The following is a 22193-nucleotide window of genomic DNA, read 5'->3' as shown; positions in this document are numbered from 1 at the left end:
CGAGGTGTGTTAGAACTTTCACTGGCCGGTGGGTATTTGATGTCAAAGGATAATTGGTTCCTGGGGGAAACCTGGCCTAGCACAGCTATGAGAAATGCTCCTAGCTCAGCCCGGGCTGCTTTTCCAATTCTAGCAGTTAAAGAGATTTTGCTAGCCAAGTGGGAAGCACCTGCAACCCAATCTAAACCTAAGTCTAAGCCTAGTAGACTAAGTTTTCTCTTATCTCCAGAAATCTGAAGCTGGACTGAACAATTCTGAAAGTTGGCAGAGTCTCATTAAGCTGATTGTATTGTCAATTTACATAGCACCCCACATGCTTAATCTGGCAAAAGCTCTCCCCATCAAGCACCAACAGAATCTCCTTCACCTTTTTAAAAAGAGCAAAGAAAGGAAAGAGGCATGAATTTCCAGTTTACTCTAAGATCAGAAAAGGACCCACAAGGTCCAAAACTTTATGTTTATTTCCCATGTTTATTTCTAGAAAAACGGAATGCGATAGACCTAGACATGTTAGCTTTGTTAAGGCCGGCGGTCTGCAGTCCACTAAGAGTCAATGCTGTTCACTCGCAACAAGTAACAAGAAAGAACTGAACAGAAGGAAACCAAGTTATACCTAGAATCTCCTAAGGCAGACCTAGTACCATTATCAAAATTTAGGAAGTCCCATCCTCATGCACAGGTTATGGTCCTAAAATCTATTCACAAAACTTGTTTCATATCCTGCCCGAAATAATCCTCTCCTTTTTTTGACTTATTACCATTTTAAAATTTTTGATATTAGTTTAGGGGGATCTTGATTTTACTAAAATTTTAATTTTATTAAGCTAATACGTGTATATGAGTAAAAAGGTCAAATAGTACTGCAAGGCTTATAACTAAATAAGCAATATCCCTTTCCATGGGTATCCTAATTCCTGATTCCTACTCCCCAGAAAAACCACTTTATATTCTTTGAGCTTTTTCCTCTAGTATTGACCTCCATATTTCTAAGTTAACTATGTACTATAGCAATTTCTTGATGTTTTAAGGGTTAGGTATTTTCTATTAACTTCTTACCAGGGAAACTGTATATTTGGTACCATTACCAGGCTCCCTTCTTTCTCCACCTTCACGCAGATATGCACACACTTCCTATCCCCAATTTTCCCAATAGCGATCGATTATAACTTTTTGTTAAAGAAAAAAAATCAGTATATATTTTATTATAATGATATAAATATTATTCACAGCCAAGTCACATAGTGTATTAAGAAGAAATTGACTTTCATATGTAACTATTAGGTTTTCGTAGTTAATAATTGTTTCCCTCACTCTCTCTTTTCTTTTTCATTTGATTGTTTTCTTTGAACCTCTTAGCAATTCTTTCATCTTTAACGCCCCAATTATTCTCCATCCTCAACGTTCCAATTATTCTCCATCCTCAGGTCAAGACTCAGACTTGCAAAAGCAGTAATAATTCTCAATTTTCTTCCAACTTTAAGCATCTCACTTTGTACTCAGTAACATACATTTTTTGAAAAAATAATTGGCCAAAGAAACTCTGTTATGAAAAGACTATTGACCAAATGAGAACCTAATTGCCTTTCCTGCTTGCTCACAAAATTCTTCTACTGATTTTCTTGTACAGAAAAGTAACTTCACTTTTAAAAATAAAACTGGAAATTACTGAAAGCACAAAGAAAAATGATTCAAAAGAAATTCATGTTGAGTATAGAAGGCACACTGTGTCAGGAAAAAAAGTGACTGTGTAATAAGCATTAGAAAAATACTTGAAAGGACACAAAACACCTGACTGCATGCCTCATGCATCACAGCCTCAGCCCTCTCATTTCTATAAACCGTCTGTGTGCTAATGGCGTTTACTGCTTGGATTATGTAATGATGAGCTGCTATTACTAGACGATGGTTAAACAAACATGAGAGGCACTGGGGTACTTCCTCAGGTAATCTCACACCTCTCCACCAGGGTAATAAAAGGAAAAAAGACCAGGAACTGGTCAAAGTTAAGGTAAATCTTCAGTGGGGAATTCCCCTTTTCATTTGTTGTTATGGTAGTACAACTTCCCATTTATTTTATTCATTGTTCCCTATGATATTTGAATAAAGCCAATTGATCGGCCCGAATTCATTGAGTTGTATACATAAAATATGTACAGTTTATTACATGTCATTCATACCTCAATAAAGTATGTTTCTCTTTAAAGTTGATCTGACTCATTAAAAAAGCATAGGTTGATTTTAGAGAGATTACAAGGAACTGTTTATTCACTAATATAAGAGATTGGTCAAGGTGTTATAAACAATGAAGACTAATGAAATCCACATACTTTTTATGGCTTGTTACCTCCTAACATGTGCTTTTCTTGGCTATAACGTTATGAAGGCTGACAATAAGATAAGGTGATCCTCTTTTTACAAAAAAATCTCACGGTAGTTGCCTTGAGAGACTGTAGTCTAGTCCTGTAATGCCACCAGTATACAAAGCAGTGTCAGAAACTCTTCTTCTAGAATTATCTTCAATGTCTGGGTAGGGATGCCAGATAAAATATAGGTGCCCAGTTAAATATGAATTTAGTATAAGCATGGAACATATGTATACTTAAAAAAAAAGTATTCATTATTTATCTGAAATTCATATTTAATTGGGTATCCTATATTTTTATTTGCTAACTCTGCCAACCCTATGCCTGGGTATTTCTATGTGAACATGTTAACTGATGACAGTCTTCTGTGGAAAGTGGTTGTGATTTTACACAGTGTCTAAAGTTTTTCAAAGTGAAGTCTAATGCCAAAAAGGGTAGTGCCACTTTTGGTTAAAACAACATTAAAAGGTAAGTAGACAGGTTTTCTGACAGGCCTTATAAACTGGCTGTCACAGAAGTGCTTAGAGTTTTCTAAGCTGGTTTTAATCAATGGCAGCCTTTGAGAAGAGTATTTAGCCTTCCAAAATAATCAGTGAAAGGGGTGGCTAGATTGGGAGCAGGAACTAACAAAACAGAGCTATCCATTTGTGTATTGTTTCCAATGTTAGTATCAGATTAAAGAATTGCATTCAGCTACTGAACCTTTTACATATTTGGCTCTATACGTTCTGGCTTGTTTTTCTTGTTGTTATTTGTTTGTTTGTTTTTTCTTTTGCTGTTCTTTGAGAAGAGCTGTACAAAAAAGAACAGTTCTCCACAGAAAATCAAATGAGTTTACTCCAGGTGAGTTAACTTCCTCAATAAAACATTTCAGTCATTTTTTTTTATACCTTCCTGTCACTCCTGGTAGATAGTAAACCTCAGATTCTGTGTTGTATTCACTCTGCCAAAATTCTTGGCAGTGTGTCTTTCCATGGTACCTATTCCATAATGTATTGGTGCACTGTAGGCACTTTACCATCTTATCATTATTACTATTGTTGTTACCTTCATAACAATACAATACTATTGACATGGCAGGAAATATTTCCCAACTATTGCAGATGAAGTTATAAGATTCACTGAAAGAGAATGCTTTGCTACTAAAAAGCATCAGACAAAGGCCTATTTGTACAGAATGGGTGTTTTTTTCTTTAGTAAAGCTGACTTTGAAAAAAGAGTTGAGTAAACAACAATTTGAATTATCTTCCCAATTTGAGAATTAGGAGGTGACCCCAAAAATATAAGTAAGATGAAAATAATATTTTACTGAAATGTGACATCTCGTGACATATTTGTTGGTTATTAGACTCTACTCAGAAACCAAATATTCAAGGATCTTTCACAAGTAACTGAAATATCAACCTAAATTGATATTTATTATAGATGAGAAATGACCTGAACTTGTGGCCACTAAAATATCACCGAGATATGATAAAACATCATAGAATTAAGTTTGCAAAGATTTCTTAAATAGGACACAAAAACCACTAAATGCAAAAGAAAAAAATTGATAGATTATATTAAAATTGAGAACTCTGTTCATCAAAAGACATGAGTATGAATGAAAAAGCAACCATAGAATTGAAGAAGATATTTGCAATGATTATATTAGACAAATGACATATCCAGAATATATAAATAATTTTTACAAATCAACAAGAAAATGACTCTTAATAAAACAATGGCCATAAGACTTACAAAAGAAGACATCCAAATAGCTAGTAAGCATATGAAATGTGTCCATCTTCATAAGTCATCAAGGAATTACAAATTAAAACCATAATATGATATACTACTTTTCCACCAGAATGGCTGAAATGAAAAAGACAGAAAATACCAAGACTTAGCAAGGATGTGCAGCTACCTGAATCCATATATATCACTGATGGGAGTGTAAACAGGTACAACCTCTTGGAAAACTGATACTAAAGTTGAATGTAAATAACGCTTTAGACTCTTCAATCCTCCTATGTGTATACCCAACAGAAAGACATACACATATTCATCAAAAGACATGTGCTAGTATGTTCACAGCAGCAGTCTAGTGGCCCCCAAATGGAAATTTCCAAGTGTCCCTCAACAGCGGAATGGATAAATAAATTCATGTATTCAATGAAATCCTATGCAGAAATGTAAATGAATAATTTATAACTATAACAGCAATATGGATGAATCTTAGAAAGAATGTTGAGCAAAGAAGCCAAACACAACAAGAACATATAGTATTCTTCCCTTTATATAAATATTAAAATAGGTAAAACTAATCAATGTTCTTAGAAGTCAGGACTGTGGTGATCCTTGGCAGAGGGAGGGGAGTAGAAAAATAACTGAAAAGGAGCACGCAGCAGGGCTTCTATGGTATTGGTAATATTTCTTGATCTGGGAGATGGTTATAAGGTTTCATTCAGTTTATAAAAATTCATGTATATACTGTTATGATATGTGCAGATTATAATGTATATTACAGTTTAATAAAAAGTTTTTTAATCACTAGGATTATAAAGAGATCTAATATTCCATGTTTATCAGAATTTCTCTTGGAGAGAAGTCTGTATGCAGTTGGAAGCAATACTTTCATGAGATGCTGGTTAGAAGGTAGTGTGGTAGACAGCTGCTGCTATGGTGGACAAGATGTTGTGTTTTTAACTGGAAAATATTTACCAGACACATCAAATTGAAATATCTAAACTGCATGGAAGACTACTTCTTCTAATTTTTATGACTGGTGTTTTTAACAACAACAAAAAAAATGGATATGCAGTAAATGTCAAAATCATGAGAATGAGAATTTTCTCCTCTGATGTGTGTGATGATGTATATTATGGGAGATAATTTTAGGTGGTGGCTCAGATAGGTATTAAAATACATTGAATTATACAGGGTAAAAGTTCTTAAAATTCATTTTATTCCTTCTGATCACACCCAAGGTAAACTCTCCGTTGCTGCTGGTGTTCTAGTAGCCCTCTAAACAGGGAGAATGCTTTAGGCTTAAAAATAAAAGAAGACAGGTTTAGTTAGAATTTTTCCTAATATTTTCTTTTGTTTTCATTAGATTTACCTTTATAGGTATATTCAACATTTAACAAGTGATGCTTGTCTCCAATTTTATGCTAATGATATGATGTCCCTTTTCCAAAAATAATTTAATTGTAAGAGACAGAGTTGATTAAAAAAATCAAATCAATACTAGTACAGGTAATGCAAAGGTATAGCAAATACTGTGATGGTAGTACAGAATGACAAAACTTTGGAAATCACTGCCCTAATGTACATTTAAATTACAAGGCATAAACAATTCCCAGAAGACAATATCTCCAATTAGTTCATCTCAATTCTAAATTCTGACCTGAAATACCCAAGAAGTGTTGGAAGGGGTGAAATTTGAGATGCCAGTGTGCTCCCTCCTGTGACCTCACTTTCTCTCTCCCTCCTTGTTCAACTTTCCAATATGCATGCATCATCCTCAACTGCTCTTCAATGCCAAGATTTCAACATAGAAAGATAGGGGAGTCCTGTTTTATGGTAATGGAAATAAGGTCAATGTAATCATTTTAATTAGAAAGTTAATTTTCATCAAACCCACAGATGTGCTTAATCCACACTACTGAAAACATCTTCAAGTTCAAAGGACTACAACAACAAATTAACTAGCTTTGTAGTTATCATATAATAGTAAATAGAAAATCAATTTTTGACATAGAAATTATGGGATGGTCTTCAACTAAAACCAAGGTAAGTGTACTTTTAAATGACATGAGCTTTAGCAAAAATTAGATAGATAGATAGATAGATAGATAGATAGATCATACATACATACATACATACATACATACATACATACATAGACACACAGACAGACATGTAGATAGACAGACAGACATGGTACACATAACAGGTATATATTCATATCATTTGACACATGAAGCACTTACTATGGACAAGACGGTGTGCTAGTTGCTGCAGTGGATATACAGAGAAGCAAAGACGTGGCCCCTGGCCTCGCAGTCCTTAGTCTAGGCTAGGTTCCCCAAAAGACAACATACACAAACTTTCTGGCATAGAGCAAGTGCTAAATAAATGTTAATTCTCGTACCCTACTCTCCCCCTTCCACATTCTCATCCTTAATGCGAAATGAAAGAGCCTCATGAATTCCTTTAAAGTAAAATTAAAAAGAATGCACTGCAGGAGCCCCTTGGCCCTTCTAACAATGCAAGACATTTAACAACATGTACAAAAGATTTAACTGGAATAGAGTCAGAATTTTCAGAGTAAAATGTGTAGCCTCATTATCTGGGCTTTAGACTAGATGGAGGAGAGCTTTTGGAAAGCAGGACAGAGGCTCTCCGAGAAGTTAACAGGGCAAATTCCAGGAATTGTATGTCCCCACACCAAGCCCCACCTTGAGGTCACCATAGTCTACCAATCTTGGCAGCTATGACCATTGCAGGGTTGACACAAATGCATGCCCAGGAAGAGCTGGCTTTGGAGAATTCCAATATACTCTCTACATTATTCATGCTTGATGAAGTGACAGAGTTCTTTATAGATAAGCCAGAGAGCCTGGTCACACGCCTTGAAATTGTGCTCCAGATAAAGTCACAAAGGTTCATGAAAAGACATGAATAATCAGTTTTTCTTTTCTAAGGAAATGGAAAATGTACATTTTTTTAGTTGCCCAGAGCCTAGCATAGTGCCTGATAGATCTAGGCGGCCAGGATATCATGTGTTGTTTGAATAATGAATGAACTAAAAGTGTCACTTAGGAAATTGCCAGTTCTGTGTGATCTGTTAGGAGTCTAACAGAATGATAACAGCTAACATTTACATAGTTTCTATTGTACGCTAGGCACTGTTCTAAGTGCCTAAAGTTATTATATTTTTTACCCTTGGAACAATCCTCTGAGGTAGATATAATTATTAACAGGAACACTTATTTTATACCCACTGTACAAATGGGGAAATAGAGACTTGTAAAGATTAATATCACTTGCCCCAGATTTTCCAGCTAACAGTGATGCTGAATTTGAGCCCAGGCTGTCCGGCTCTGGAGTCAGCACCCCTAACCACTGAACCACACTGCCTCACAAGAACAATGGAAGCAACATTTCCACTTACCCTGTACCCTTTCCACAAAGAGATGCCTGAACATATGTACAGCCATGTTTGTTTTAGTAAATACACACCTATATCCTGTGAAGGTAGCACAATCTGAAATTCCGGACTCTCTTCTATCTAGTTAGGGACGTGGAACTTAAAAACATACAGTCTCTTTCCATCAGGAGAGAAAAGACTCACAGCTCAAACTCAGCAATAGTTTGTGAATACACATCTTCACATACAAACCCATACACAAAAGTTCATAAACCAGACTTTGAGGTCTTACTATGAAGAATGAACATGTATTTAACTTCAGAAGACCCCAGACTGCCTTCCTGAGTACAATCATTAACTCCAAATAAGTCAGGGCTGGTGCAGAGCCACAGAGAAAGAAGTTCAGCCCATTACTACTTTTTGAAGCTCCCAACTGTATGTATAAGTGAATAAATGCAAACACATGATTACTCGATGTGTAGGTTTTCTTAAATATTTACAAGTTAATAATTTTAACTAGTAAATTTGTAAACAAAGCATAATATGAAGAATAAATTGTTATTCAAAAGGTAATTAAAGTATTTATTGGAATAGTAGTTCAAAATATACTATAGAAGGTGTGACTTGGCAATGGGACACAAGTTTAAAGTTGCTGGTAAATATAGTATTTGTGATTGTGTGGGTAAAATCTCATTTGTATATAGAATTTTGAGACCCTTCCTAAATGTTGTACCCTGAGCCAAATAGCCTTCCTAGTGCCCTGAGGTAGACCCTAGTAAAATCTAAGTGTGTCCCTTTCCCTCCCTCCATCCCTACTTTCCTTCCCTCCCTCTTTCCTTCATTTCTCTCTTCCCCCTTCCATTTATTTCATATTTTAAATAGATTATATATCATTATACACTCATCTGATTAAAGAATCTAAAAATCTTAAAATGATTACAATGAAGTCTCTCTCCCACCTCTGCCACCTTCATCTAGCCAGTTCCCACCTTCCCCCAATAAACGACCAATTCCTCATATAGCCTTCCGGAGATTGTTTTCCTGTATACACAAGTGGATACTAATACACAGCTCCTCTCCTTCATACTTAAGTTCACAACATACCACAGATACCCCTCTGCACTTTCTTCATTTAACATGTTTTTGAGATTAATAGTACCTCATCCACATTCTTTGCATAGTTGCATAATATTCCATTGTATATTTGTTGCAAAATATATTTGGCCAGTTCTCTGTTGATAAATAAATATGTAGGTTCTAGTCCATCACTTTGTTATTTTATACAATATTACAATGTCCGAACATGCCCATTTATCATTTCACTTGTATAAGAAAACTTTACTGAAAAATAGTAGTGGTTAATAAACAAAGACCTCTATTCAAACAAAAAAATGATCTTTGATAATGTATAGGAAACATAATCCTACTGAAATTTTGGATTCAAGTATCTACCTAAATGGCTTTATTCTGCTCTACTCTCTCTTTTGTTCTTCGTTTCCTCCAAGGCTTAATGTCTATGGCATCTACTTTTAAAATGTGCTCTGGGGTTTATCTGTATCAGAATCATCTGGAGTTAGGGATCAGCAAGCGTGGTTTGCTGGAACTCATCCCAGACCTGATGAATCACAATACTTTGGGATGGGCCTGAGAATCTACTTTTCAGTTAACTTTCTCCCCCACCACTAATGATTCATATGCACACTCAAGTACCCACTATGGCTATTGCCACCTATATCCCTGAAGCATCTTTAAGAATATTTAACTCTTTCCTGTGAATGCCTGAACATTTATCTTCCATAAATTCACTTAGAGCACTTTCTTCCCTCTCGCTCTTTTATTGTGACTCTGAGAGAAGTGAAACACATATCTGAACTCTGAACCTTATCCTGTGAGTTTCAGGTTATTGTGTTTACTTATGGTTTTATTTTTAAATTATTATTATGGTGATATTAATAAAATCCAATAACTTTCAAGTGTACAATTTACCAGTAAGTCATATAAATATTGCATTGTGTGTTCACCGCCCATAATTAGATTTCTTTCTGTCACCACATTACTTAAGGTTTTAATTCCACATTAGCTAATTTAAAATTCAGCCAGTTTGTGAGCTCCAAGTTAATGTATGAAAAAAAACTAACAAATGATAACTGGAAAAATAATTAACCAACTTACCTTCAAAAAGCTACTAATTTTGTTTTTCTCCTTTAGTTTTGATTTGCCCTATATTTTTATCCAATTCTTGTCACTTTGAAAGCAATATCTGTTGCTATGCCTTTGGCCAAATAAAGTTTACAATCAATATCCCTGGTTCTTAAAAATCAATATTAATCCATGAAAGTCATTATTGATAGGGATGCCTAATATTTTGACACAGCATTTTCTATTCTATTAAAATTAATGGTTTCTGAAGCCCCTCTTGATGCTGCCTTTTATATTATGAAACGGAGAGCCTATTTTTGTTGAGTGCCTGTTATCGTGAGGTATAAACATAGTTACAAGAGGTGGCATAATGTAGTTAATAAAGTACAGACTTGAGACAGTCTACCTAGGTTGAAATCCTGGCTCTGCCACTTCCTAGCTCTGCGAGCGTAAGCAAGTTATTTCAACTCTCTGTGCTTCCATTTTCCCATCTCTAAAATGAGAGTAATAATATCATCTTGTAGATTTTAAAGGTGGCCACAATTTCTTCCTTCCATCCATCTATGCCTTTGCAAGATGATATTATAGATACTCCCATCAAGAGGTAGAATCTGTTTCTCCATCCCTTGAGTCTGGATTAGCCATGTGACTTACTTGGGCCAAAACAACACTGGCAAATGTGAGACAACCAGATGCCTGTAAAGCACCTGCAGAAGCAGAGTGCCTAACTGACCAGCCACTGATTGCAGATGCAATAAGCCCAGGTGGGACCAGTGGAAGAACTAACCTCCTGAGCCCAGCCTGAATTACTGACTCTGATTCATCTACTTCCTAACCATGTCTGTTTCCTTGCTGGATTCCTTCTGCTGTTCACTTTAAATACTGGTGTACCACAGGGTTTGTCTTCTAATACTCTAATTGCTCTTTAGGAAAACCCAACTTCTTTCATATCTCAACTATTACCCATATGCTCATGGCTCTAAATTTGTATCTTCAGTCTTTACTTCTTTCCTAAGCACCCCACATGCAGCCTTCTAAAGGACACTCAAAATCCAATATGCCTAAGTACAAAGATACCACCTTCCTCCGAGCCTCCTTCCTCCTGTATTCCTTTTTTAGTCACTGGCTTCATTTGGAAGCCCAGGTGATGGAACTACAGTCATGTGGACAGACATCAAATACTTTATTTTGTACCTTAATGGCTCTCAAATCCACCCCTCTCATCTTCATCGCTATATTTTTGCCTTAGTTCAGTTTCTAGTAATCTTTCATCCGACGTTCACCTTCTAACTGGCCTCTCCAATTCCAGTAGAGGGGTTGCAAACTGAAATTGCCAGGCAAGTAACTTAACTAAATAAAATACCCTCCTTAGACCTCAGACATTTCTAAATTTACAAGGTTTCACTTTGTTTTGGTTACCATCTTTGATTTTAAAACTTTTACATTTAAAGAGAATTATCATAAAGGAGAGGCTGATTTGCTTTTCAGGTAGGAGTTTGCAAGTTACTTTCAGGGTCGGGGAAGAAGCGGGTTCCTAGTCTAGGATCTAATTTGCAGGGTCTGAAACAATAAATTTGCAATCTCTTGTGTGTGTGTGTGTGTGTGTATGTGTGTGTGTGTGTGTTCATTTTAAATTTTTCTCTGCAGATAACTATATTTCTAAGAAATTTATATTACTCAGGAAATGCTATATTTACATAAAGAGATCTGAATGGAGAGTCTTATAAATGCCTTCAAAAGGCTTTTAAATATCTTGGCAGGTTCTCGAAGATTCTAAGTCTGGGCCTCAAATTTTAGGTTCAGAAATCTACTTAGGCAGAACTCATGCTCACCAAACCGACAAAAAACTGAAGTAGAAACAAGAATATCATCTCTTTACCCATGTTGGGGTATGTATAGACCTTTTAGGGAAGTTGTCATTTTTGCTATTCAGGAAAGCCCCTTTACATGAAGATGGTAGATCCAAGTAGCAACTGGTATGGACCATGATGGACACTGGATTGCACCATCCATTGTCCCTCCAGGACTGAAACATGCATTTCCTCAGCTGTGGAGTCTATGATGAGTAATAGTCACATTGCCCTCAGCAGACAAGAGACTCTTCATCCAATATCATGTCCCCTGTCAGGAGCTGCCTGCATGCTTTGACTTGTTGATGTGTAGTGAAAAGACTTGGTTCCTTGCTCTAACTGAGGACAGCTCAGGACAACTGTGCAGGGCCATCCCTGCTCCAAAGGTCCCTGTGCGGTTAACTTAGGCCTTTGTTATGGCAGCCTTGGAATAACGTAGTCCAATTTCTTCCATTGCCACATATTGCTTCATTCATTATTCTAGAGGGATTGATCCTGAGAGCTCTTCCCAACAAATTTCCACTTCAGATTGCCCTTCAGAGAAACTGATCTGTAAATACTCATAACTAGAGGTGCTCGTACTATCATTTTGACCAAAGATAAAAGAGGTAATAAATACAATAATAACAGCCACTATTTATTTAGCAGGGCCTGGACTAGATCCTTGGAATGACTAGAATGATGAAAAGATTATTAAGACCATTAGCTTGCTTTCCAGGAGCCTACCAGTAGATATTCAGCAGATCGAACATACAAACACAGCCACAAGGTAGAAATATCATGTGGAAGTTCAAAGTTGGGTCAAGAAAAGTTTCTTAGAGATCATGCCTCATCTGACTTTGGGGGGACTGGCAAGAGTTCACCAAGAGAAGGAGGCTAAGAGAACATTCTGGGTAGAGGAAAGCATGAGCAATGTGGTCAGGGCAGTCAGAATCATTGCTGGATTTACCAGACTGTGGAGTTGGCCAAAGGAACTTTTATGCCACCAAATTTAGTTCAATCTGTAAACAACTCACAAAGAGAGGTGGTCAGCAAGTGGGTAGAGTGGCACCGCAGTATTCTCGGTACTTAGGTCTTAAACCTTTAGAGTTTAAAAGATGAGAGTAGAGAGGGAAGGCAGTAGTATTACCAGCCAATATGTGACCTCTTCACTGTATTCTTTACTTGGACACTGTGGGGAGGATGTCGCTCCATCAAGCACACACAGATTTCCCCTTGAGCCATCTCTTAGTCCATACCACATCCTTACTAACAGGGGCATCAGGGAATTCTTTCCCTCTAAACACCTTCTCAAGGTCTTATCAGTCTTTTTTCTCCTCTGTCTTTCCCCAGAGCCTCGCTCATCCTTTCTAGCATATGACTCAGGCAACAAGTATAAATAGGGGCTAGCTAGTTTCCCCTCGGTTTAGCCAGGGGTAGTGTTTGGATGAGAGAGAGACAGTGCTTCAGATCCTGTGCTTAGGTGAAGGGGATAGAGGAAACAGCCCTTTCACTCCCCACCTGGAAGAGAAACATTCATAAGATAAACCAATCTCCTGCTGCTATTGGCCTCTTGTCACAATATAACTCAGATACTCTGGTCTACAAACACACTGACTTTTTCCTTCTCAACATAGACTTGCCCTCTCTCTCCCTCCTCCCTTTTATAAATCCTAGTTTGGTATAGGCCAGAGCTCTAAAAGAGGAAACTGTAGGCACCCTACCCCAGGAAAGGACATCCTAATATATAAAATGAGACTTGGAGATACCCCCAAAGTGATGAGCCTGTGTTCAAACCCTGGTTTGTTGACTCTAAAGCCCATGGATTTTCCACACCACTGTTGTGAGGAATGACAGCAGGACAGCAAATGAATATATGGAGCATTTTCTAAGTGCCAGTCCAATGTTAGGCATTTTACATGGGTCACCTCGTCTAATTCTCCCAAGAGCTCTATGAAGGAGATATAAACTCAAGAGCAATTTTTCTCAAAGAATTCCACCATGATGCCCTCAATACGCAGAGGGGAGCCAGCTCTCACCCCCATGTGATCCAGGGTGCAGCTATGAACAGATGCTACAAACAAGAAATGTTTGTGCGGCCTGTTTCTTCTATAATTTCATTAAAATTTTAGGCTTCAATTCCATAAAAAATATTTAGTGTTTCTTTTAGTTTTAAAAAGTGATGTTCTTTCCCCCTTAAGTCCTCAAGTGAAAGTGACATTCCAGAAAGATACTCCTTCTTCATGTTGTGGTTTCCTTCACCTTTCTTCTGATGCATCACTAAGTGGAAATCCTAGAGTCATCAGTGTTAAGTTTATAATCATTATCTTAGGTCAGCAAATAGCAGGGTGTAAGCAGCATGGGAAGAGAAACCCTGCCTGTCTTGTTTACCACAGTATCCCTAACACATAAAAGAGTGCCTGGACCACAAGTACTATTTGTAGGAGCTCAGATGGTACTTGTTGAATGATAACAAGAGGCAATCCCTGGAATGGAGTGTAGGCTTTTTATAAAGAGTTAGATCCCTTTCTCAATCACCCTCTCCACTTGAGAAACTGAGGGAACAGTCTGTACAACTGCATACTAAGCAAACATCATATCTATTGTTATGGAAAGATAAGTTAGGGTTAGTCAGCTTGCCCAAATTAGGGATGTAGCTCCTCCATCCCTATAAAAAAGTCCTTGGCAAGACTTTTGATTCTTGTTTACTTTCAATGAAAAGGATATTGAGGACACAAGATATAGCAGACTGACTAACAGGTACCACTCTACCTTGGTTCTCTATGAAATACTTCACTAAGTAATATACAGACATTACCTGTACTGCTTTCATCCCTTACCCAAGGGTGAAATTCCTCAACCATCCACACAGCAGCCTGGTTGCCAGTCTGAGTCAATCCAGTTATTTTTTCTAACAAGATGGATCAAAAGGGGTGGGAGGTGTTTTGCTCCTATTCATTGTCTTCTCTAGAGTAGAAGTTATGGGCTTATAATAATATCTGTTATGATCTGAATGTGTCCCCTTCCAAAATTCATATGAAGCCCTAACCCCCAGTGTGATGTTATTAGGAGTTGGGCCTTTAGAAGTAATTAGATTTAAATAAATGAGGTCATCAGGGTAGAGCCCCCATGAGGGGATTAACGTCCTTATAAGAAGAGGAAGAAACCAGATTTCTCTCAGTCTTTGTCTGTCTGTCTGTCTGTCTATCTGTCTCTCTCTTTCTCTTTCTGAACTATGTAAGGACACAGCTGGAAGGTGGCCATCTGCAAACCAGGAACAGAGTTCTCCCCAGGAAACAAATCTGCTGGCATCCTGATCTCCACTTCCATCCTCCAGAACTGTGAGAAAATAAGTGTTTGTTGTTTAAGCTACCCAGTCTGTGGTATTTTGTTCTAGCAGCCCAAACTAAGACAATATCCCATCACAAATCTCTTTTTGCCTTGTTTTGAATACAAAGGGCAAGTTTCTTTCTAGTTTTTATACAACCCTTTAAAGAAAACAAAAATGATTTCTAAACAAAGGGGCTTCAAGAAGGAGATTTGTAGATGTTACTTATTTTCTTTCCTTACAGCAGCTAAGTGGCCTTTCTCTGGGAAAGGGGCACTGAAATTTTGGTATAACTTACTTAATAACAATAGACAATTGTCATAGTGTATTCATCTCAACTGCTTCCCATGACAAAGAAAAATTGTTACCTAACTTTGTCATGAAAGATTTTCCCAAGGGTTTCCATAATAACATCTATTGTATTTTTTAAAAGGAGGTTATAAAATAATATGTATTATATAATTACATTTTTAATAAGTATTTATAGGCATAAAAAAATGTTATGGAATGATACACCCAAGGGTGTTAACAGAAGCTCTAACTACATATTCAAATTGTGTATAATTTTCTAGTTTTTTCTATTTGCTTGTCTAAATATTTTAATTCTTGTGTCACAAAAAAGGCATTGCTTTTGTAATAAGACAATTTTGTAATAAAATGTCTCAACTACTAAAATAATACAAGATTCAGAAAAGCTACATAAACAGTTTCTGAGCCTACCAACATTGTACTTACATTTAGTGCTTTCAGAAAGAGTAAGAAAATTAACATTTACTAAATACTTGCTAGGTTTCAACAATCCTGCAAGGTGAGTGATATTATTCTACATTTTTTTGATGAGGAAATTTAAGGTTCAAAGAGATTACATAGTCTAAATCACAGACCCCTGTACAAAACAGAGCCAGGATTAATCCAGATTCAGCTGATCTCAACGGCCACCCTCTCCACTTGACCAGGCAGCTTCCAGCATGGTGTAATAGAAAGCGCCGGACACCCGGCTTTACTCATCACCATTTATGGCGCCTGTCTACAATAAATAGGCGGTCAACAATGGCTGTACCTAGGTGCATCTGAGTCAAGTTCCCTTCTTACAGCTCAGGAAAGAAGGACCATGTCAGGCTCACAGGCACTTCATTCGCTCCTTTCAATCACCAAGAGCAAAGACAATGGCTCTGAGATTCTTGTCACAAATGCAGTGCAAAGTACAGTATCTTTTAAGACTAAATGTGGCTTACATTCTTTCTGCTTGTGGTAAAAGCTCATTATTAGGGTGACTTAGAGCCCTTTGATAATTCTGAGATACACTTGCTCTAAGAGAAGCTTCTCTACGTCATGATCGACTGACAACTGGCCTCTTCTTTTAACAACTGGCAAAACATGACAGCATTGCCTCAACTGTCCTTTGTTTTCCTGTTCTGTTGGGTGTTTTGTTCAGCATTAACATGACTTTGATTCCCGTCACACCAAGGCGCTTTAGGCAAATTATTTATGATCGCTCCTTGCCATCACATTACTTCAGTGAAGAACATAATTGCTAAACATTGTTTTCCCATCATTAAAATGGATGCAGTGGGGCCCTGCATACTGCACCTCATCGAATCAGTCTGGCAAAGTGGCAAGTGGAAAGTGGATAAGCCAATGTCGCAAGTGGAAGAGAAGCAAACTGAACAAAACGTGCTGACATTTAGGGAGGGGTGGAAAACTATGTGTGATGTGTGGTGATAGAAGGAAAGCACGGGCATTACAACAAGAACTATTTATGAAGCTCTTACGATGGGCCAGATTCTGGGTCAAGTGTTTTAAAATGGTATGTGATTCATTCCTACAAGCGGGAGCCGATCCAACTTGTGTGAGGCCTGAAGATTAAACATCTTGGGGTGGGAGTCTTTCAGATTACAAAATTAAAAATACAACATGCCTGAGGCCCCCCCAGTGAGGGGCTCATACAAGGGAGGTGCTTGTACTTAAACTCCTTAGCTTCATGGTAAACCCATAAACCCTCTCAAGTATGTGTTATCCATTCTACGTGTAAGAAAGCTCAATGAGGTTAAGTCACAGGGCTACCGAGTGGCAGAGCAAGGATTTTCATGAGGTTTCCAAAATCCTTAAAGAATTGCCCTAAGCCCCGATATAGGCAATTCATGAGGACAAACTCTCTTGAAAGAGCACACAATACCTTGACGTGGTTCTGAGTTTCCTGGCAGAGCCTAGCCCGTCAGAACCTGCATGGCTTGGGCATGTGGAGTCCTGCCAAGACCTCTGCAGGAATTTGCATCTTTCGGAGTCATAGAATCTGTAAAGAAAGCCACTGTTAAGGGGAGAAAAAGACAGGTTTTAGAGACTCTGCTCTTAGTATCTACAAACCAAAAAGCAAGGAAGAAAAAAAAAATTCTTTTTTAGACACACATATTTAATTTATCCGCAATCTTGGATAAGCAGTTACCAGTGTTCAAAGCCAGATGCAGGGACGTTCTGGTAAACCAGCTCAGGGGGCTGAGGGAGCCCCAGTTTGTTGCATTTGCCAATTTCTATGGTGTCAATACTCCCACCATGGGCAGTTTCAAGATACCAATGGTTGTTTGGTTCACAGAATTTTTTAATATTTAGCAATCAGCTCTCACAAGCAGGTACAAGCTACTCCAGCACACCACTAGCTAGGTATTGGACTTGGCCGTGATGGTCATGGTCTCAAGTCCTTTGGTAATTACGAAGCTCTTTTTTAAAACTCAGAGGCAAATATCCTTGGCCCTGAAATCTTATCTACTTGGCACTGTGGAAAGAGGATTTGAGACTAATCGTAAAGTCTCAAAAATGTTAGGGAAATGAGTTAGGGGTTCTTCCTGGTCCACCATGACCCATTATAAAATCTTTCTGTAACATGTCTGAACAACTGAGGTAGGTATAAATGCTCAGCCCCTGTTACCATACCTATTGACCCCACCCAAACCTTGGTCCCTTATCCCCACCCCATGAGTAACTGCAACAGCCTAGGATAGGACAACTGGTAAAAGCAAAAAGGGACAAGTCCAACCTCTTCCTTTTACAGATAGGGAACTGAGGCTCAAGGAGAAGAAAGTGACAAAGGTCTGATAGGATTTTAAATACTAGAAGTGAGACTAAAAGTTAAGTCTCCTGACTGTCTAACATCTTGTTGTTTAAGCAATGAAGCCTTATTGAGCTGACAGGAGTCCAGATTTTAGTTCAGAATGCAGCCCAGCTGATTCATTTCAGGCTTCTGACCTCCTGATTATACACTGCTTTGGGCCACTAAGTTTATGGTAATATGTTACAGCAACAACAAACTAATGTAATGCCCAACTCTGAGTATACCCTCAGGAAATGTTTATTAGAAAATAAATAGATGAATTAGGTGACAAGCATCCCTTCTTATAGGAAACATGGAATTGTAATCCAACGTAATTTTAAAAGATTCATTTACTCCTGAAATCTAAATATTAGGAGTTATATCTTCAGTTCCTCTAAACACCCAAACCCAGACTAAATGCAGGCAGAAACAAGCCAAAAAAAAAAAAAAAGCTGTATTTTAAGAGATAATAATACCTAAAATTTATTGAACACTTACTATGTGCTTTATTTGCCTTCTCTTATCTAATTCTCACAACCACCATATGAGGGAAATAGTACTACCATCCTCCACAGAGGGGTTAAATAATTTTTCCAAAGTCTCAGAGCTTATTAGTGACCAGGCCAGGATTAGAACCCAGGCTGACTTCCAAGTTCAAGCATGTGACCTCTACTATGTCCTGCCTTTGTGTGGGGAGGGCACAGCACAAGATGATCAAAGCCTGCTGCACTGGAAGTCACCAGGTAAGGATCCAGATCTGCCTCTGTGTGGCCCTAGGAAAGTTCTTTAACTTTGGGATCTGGTTTCTTCTTCTGAAAAATGTGGAGTTTGGGCCAGATGACCTTTAAAGTCTCTTTCAGAATAGGATTTCCGAATCTAGGAACCCTTTCTGAATCAAGTTCAAGGAAAATCACACATGTTAAATGAGTGAAATAAGAACAGGGTAGTGTCATACCCTGCTTGATGCACTGAAGGAATTTGCTTCCTTTGGTGAGCACTTGGTTATATCCCAGTATCCTTTTGCTTATTTTATCTCTTTACCATATTTGTTTTATAAAAGGAATGAGGATGAATGTGTAAACTGATTACAAAAATGGCTCTAAATCTCCACTCCTCCCTGCAGCTATGCCTTTTGCAATGGGAATTTGCAGCTCTTCCCATCAAGAGATAGAGACCATTTCCCCACACCTTGAATATGGGCTGTTTTTGTGACTTGCTTTGCCCAGTAGCATACAGTGGAAGTGGTGGTGTGACAGTTCTGAGCATAGGCCTTGCACTCTTCCAGGCTCTCTGAGGCCTGTACCTTACTAGGAGAAAAGCCTGAACTAGCCTGCTGGATGATGAGAAATCACATATAACAGAGCCCTGTAGCTAAGTCATTCGACCCAAGGCCATGCTAGATCAGCCAGTCCCTCACCAGTTGGCCATCAAACCACTTGAATGAGCCCAACCAAGATCAGCCAAGGCCAACTCAGGACCGTAGAATCACCCAGCCAACCACAGACTTGTTGCATGCCACTATGGCTGTCTTTTAAGCAGCTTTATTGTAGCAATAGATAACTGATACAGTGTAGCTTTCAGGCAAATCTGGTATATGAGTTATGCTTGTATAAAACAGAACAATTTATTAATTACTAACATTAATCTAGGTTTGCAAGCAACAGAAATCCGACTTAGACTTGTTTAACACACAAGGAAATTTCATGTTATTGAAAAGTCCAAGGGTAGACACGGCTAGATCTAGATGACCCAAATTTATCATTAGCAACTTGATTCTTTCCATCTATTGGTTCTACTTTGTCTTAGTTCCATTCTCAGGCAAATACTCCCTCATGGTGTAAGATGGCCACCCACATCCTCCAGCTTATACTCTGCTGTATATTAGTCATTAAGTAGAAAGAGGATTTCTGTTTTCCAATAGTCCAAGTAAAAGTCCTAAGGACAACTTCTATTGGACTGACCAGCATCACACACCTATCCCTGAACCAACCACTGTTTTTTCAGGGAGATACACTGGGCCTGTGCCTAGGGGATAGGTTGGTATTAAAATCACGTGGACTAAGAATAAACGAGAAGGGGATTTACTAAAGGAAAATCAAAACAATGCTACCAAAAGAATGAGGAATAGAAGAAAACAACATATGTCTTCTACACTCCTTGGTATTACTAATTAAAGAAAAGCAGAACGAAGTAATAAAATAGCATTAATTCTTCTGAAGAACAGAAGGCAGTTCACTCCTACCTATACAAACTTTTCAACACTGATGTCAAAGTAGCTATTATTATGCACAATGCTTCTTTCACCCTGCCCAGGTGGTCTAAAAATAAAACTCTGATCACATCTATCACATAAGTAGACAATAAGATCAAGTGGCCATCACATCAAAGGGAGGGCTTGTGACTGTCATAGGAGCTATGAGGTATCTGAACTTAATCTCAAGACTCTTTAAAGTGTGCCCATGAGCTATATGAATCATAAAATTGCTTCTAAGTTCTAAATGGAGAGGTGGCATAGTGATGTGGCTAAGAGCACAGATTCTGGGTACAGCCTGCATATGTTTGGGTCTCAGCTCTGGTTGCTTTATGAGACTGTGTGATTTGGACAAGTTACTCAGTCTCTCTGTGCTTCAGTTTTCTCATCAGTAAATGGTAATAACAGAATTTAACTTGTAGGAAGAGGAAATGAGTTATTATATGCAAAGCACTTGGAATATTATCTGGTTCATAGTAAGAGATATCAATTATCTGGGAAGATGCATGTGACAACAAGACCTTTGAACATGGAGTAATAAAGTCTGCCAACATCGGTCAAAGACATGCGACCCTGGGTGAGTCACTTATTGTTTCTGGGATTATTTTATTTCTTCATCTATAATATGATGGAAACTATATCTACCCTGCTTACCTCACAGGGCAGCCAAAGGATCAGAGGTGATGGATGCTAAATTCTTTGAAAACCTCCAAGTCCTTTATAATAAAAGGTCTTATTAATGCTAATTATCTTCATCCAGGTTATCTGATTTGTGTGCAATCAGGGCAGTCTTTCATCCCCTGCTGTTTTGTGCAAGGCATCATTAGGAAAGACAATCTGCTGCTGACTTAAAATAATAGATTCCCCAACCCAATCTAGTTTAAAAGTTATTAGAATTGTTTTGAGATTTGAAATACTCACCACTACTGTCTGTACCAAGCATGAAGTAAAGTTGACTATAATAGAAAGGGTATTAAACTAAGGGTCAGGATACCTGGATTATAGCTCCTTGTGGTGCTATTAATTTACTGTGTTGTCTCTGGTGAGTCATTTTACCTAGTCTGTAAAATGAATGCTTATAATACTGTGACTGCATAGCTCTTGTGACAGAGATGTTCCTGAGCATTAGGGTTCCGGTCACTTCATGGTAGAGAATTACTTATCACTTAGGTTAAATCACCATGAATCTCTGGAAAATACATCCTCCCAAATGGCATCTGACTATAAATATAGCATTTGATTAAGAGAATACATCCAAGAGTACGATCTTGAAACGACAGCATCAAGAATTGAGTACTCTAAAGCTGGGGGCTCTGCCATCTACCTTACTTGGCTTCTGAGGGTGGTCCAGTCAATGCCGTTTCCCAGCCAGTGGAAAGGAGGAAGAGTCCAAAGCAAGTGGCTTTATCCTTCAGCAAGTGACCTAGAAATTATGCACTTCCACTTACATTCCATTGGCCTGAACTTGGTCATAACTCTATCCCCAGATGCAAAATAAGAACTGTAGTCTGTAATGCAAGGCCACATTACCAGCTAAAACTTGAGGTAGAGGTTCTTCTTCTAAAAGATGAAAAGAAGAATGAAATCTAGGAAACAATTAAAAGCTTCTGCCATACTCTGTATCCACCTGCTGTATTCATCTCCATAGCACTTAATTGCCATGATTGTCTATAGAGTCACATGTTTATTTTTTTGTCTTCTCGCACTAGAAAATGAACCTCATGAAGGCGGGAAATTTGTTTACCACTGTATCTTCAGTCCTTAGATCAGTACCTAATAAATAAGACTCACTGAGTGAATAAATAAATGTGGGTTTTTTTTGTTGTTTCATTTTTGTTTTGTTTTGTTTTGTTTTTGCTGGTGTTCTGCAGCACTCCTCTTTCTGACTCATTTTGAATCCCACAGATCCAAATTTTCTTGGTTTCTAGTGTTAAAGAGATTCTGGTCTTACTTCCTCTTGGTGCCCCAAGGATTCAAGAGCAAAGTGCTGTCTTTCTAGATCCCATCTAAGATTGTCATGAGGTTCTCCAAAGGACTTTGGGTTTAGAAGGAGAAGGAGTTAAG

General features: G+C 38.0%; 1 long non-coding RNA gene across 3 annotated transcripts in view; it reads right to left on the bottom strand.

Annotated features, from left to right (window-relative positions):
- LOC112481891 overlaps positions 1 to 22193 on the bottom strand; it is a 31784-nt gene that overhangs the window by 2181 nt on the left and 7410 nt on the right. For 2 of the 3 annotated variants that reach the window (XR_003047101.1, XR_003047100.1), the window contains exon 2: positions 16970 to 17101. This is a non-coding gene — a long non-coding RNA (uncharacterized LOC112481891). The remainder of the gene's footprint in view (positions 1 to 16969; positions 17102 to 22193) is intronic. The other variant, XR_003047102.1, reaches the window with a different exon arrangement.

Source organism: Pteropus alecto, unplaced genomic scaffold (assembly GCF_000325575.1).
Source record: "Pteropus alecto unplaced genomic scaffold, ASM32557v1 scaffold94, whole genome shotgun sequence".
Taxonomy (NCBI): Eukaryota; Metazoa; Chordata; class Mammalia; order Chiroptera; family Pteropodidae; genus Pteropus; species Pteropus alecto.
The sequence above is the reverse complement of the archived record's forward strand: the minus strand, read 5'-3'. Positions and strand labels throughout refer to the sequence as shown.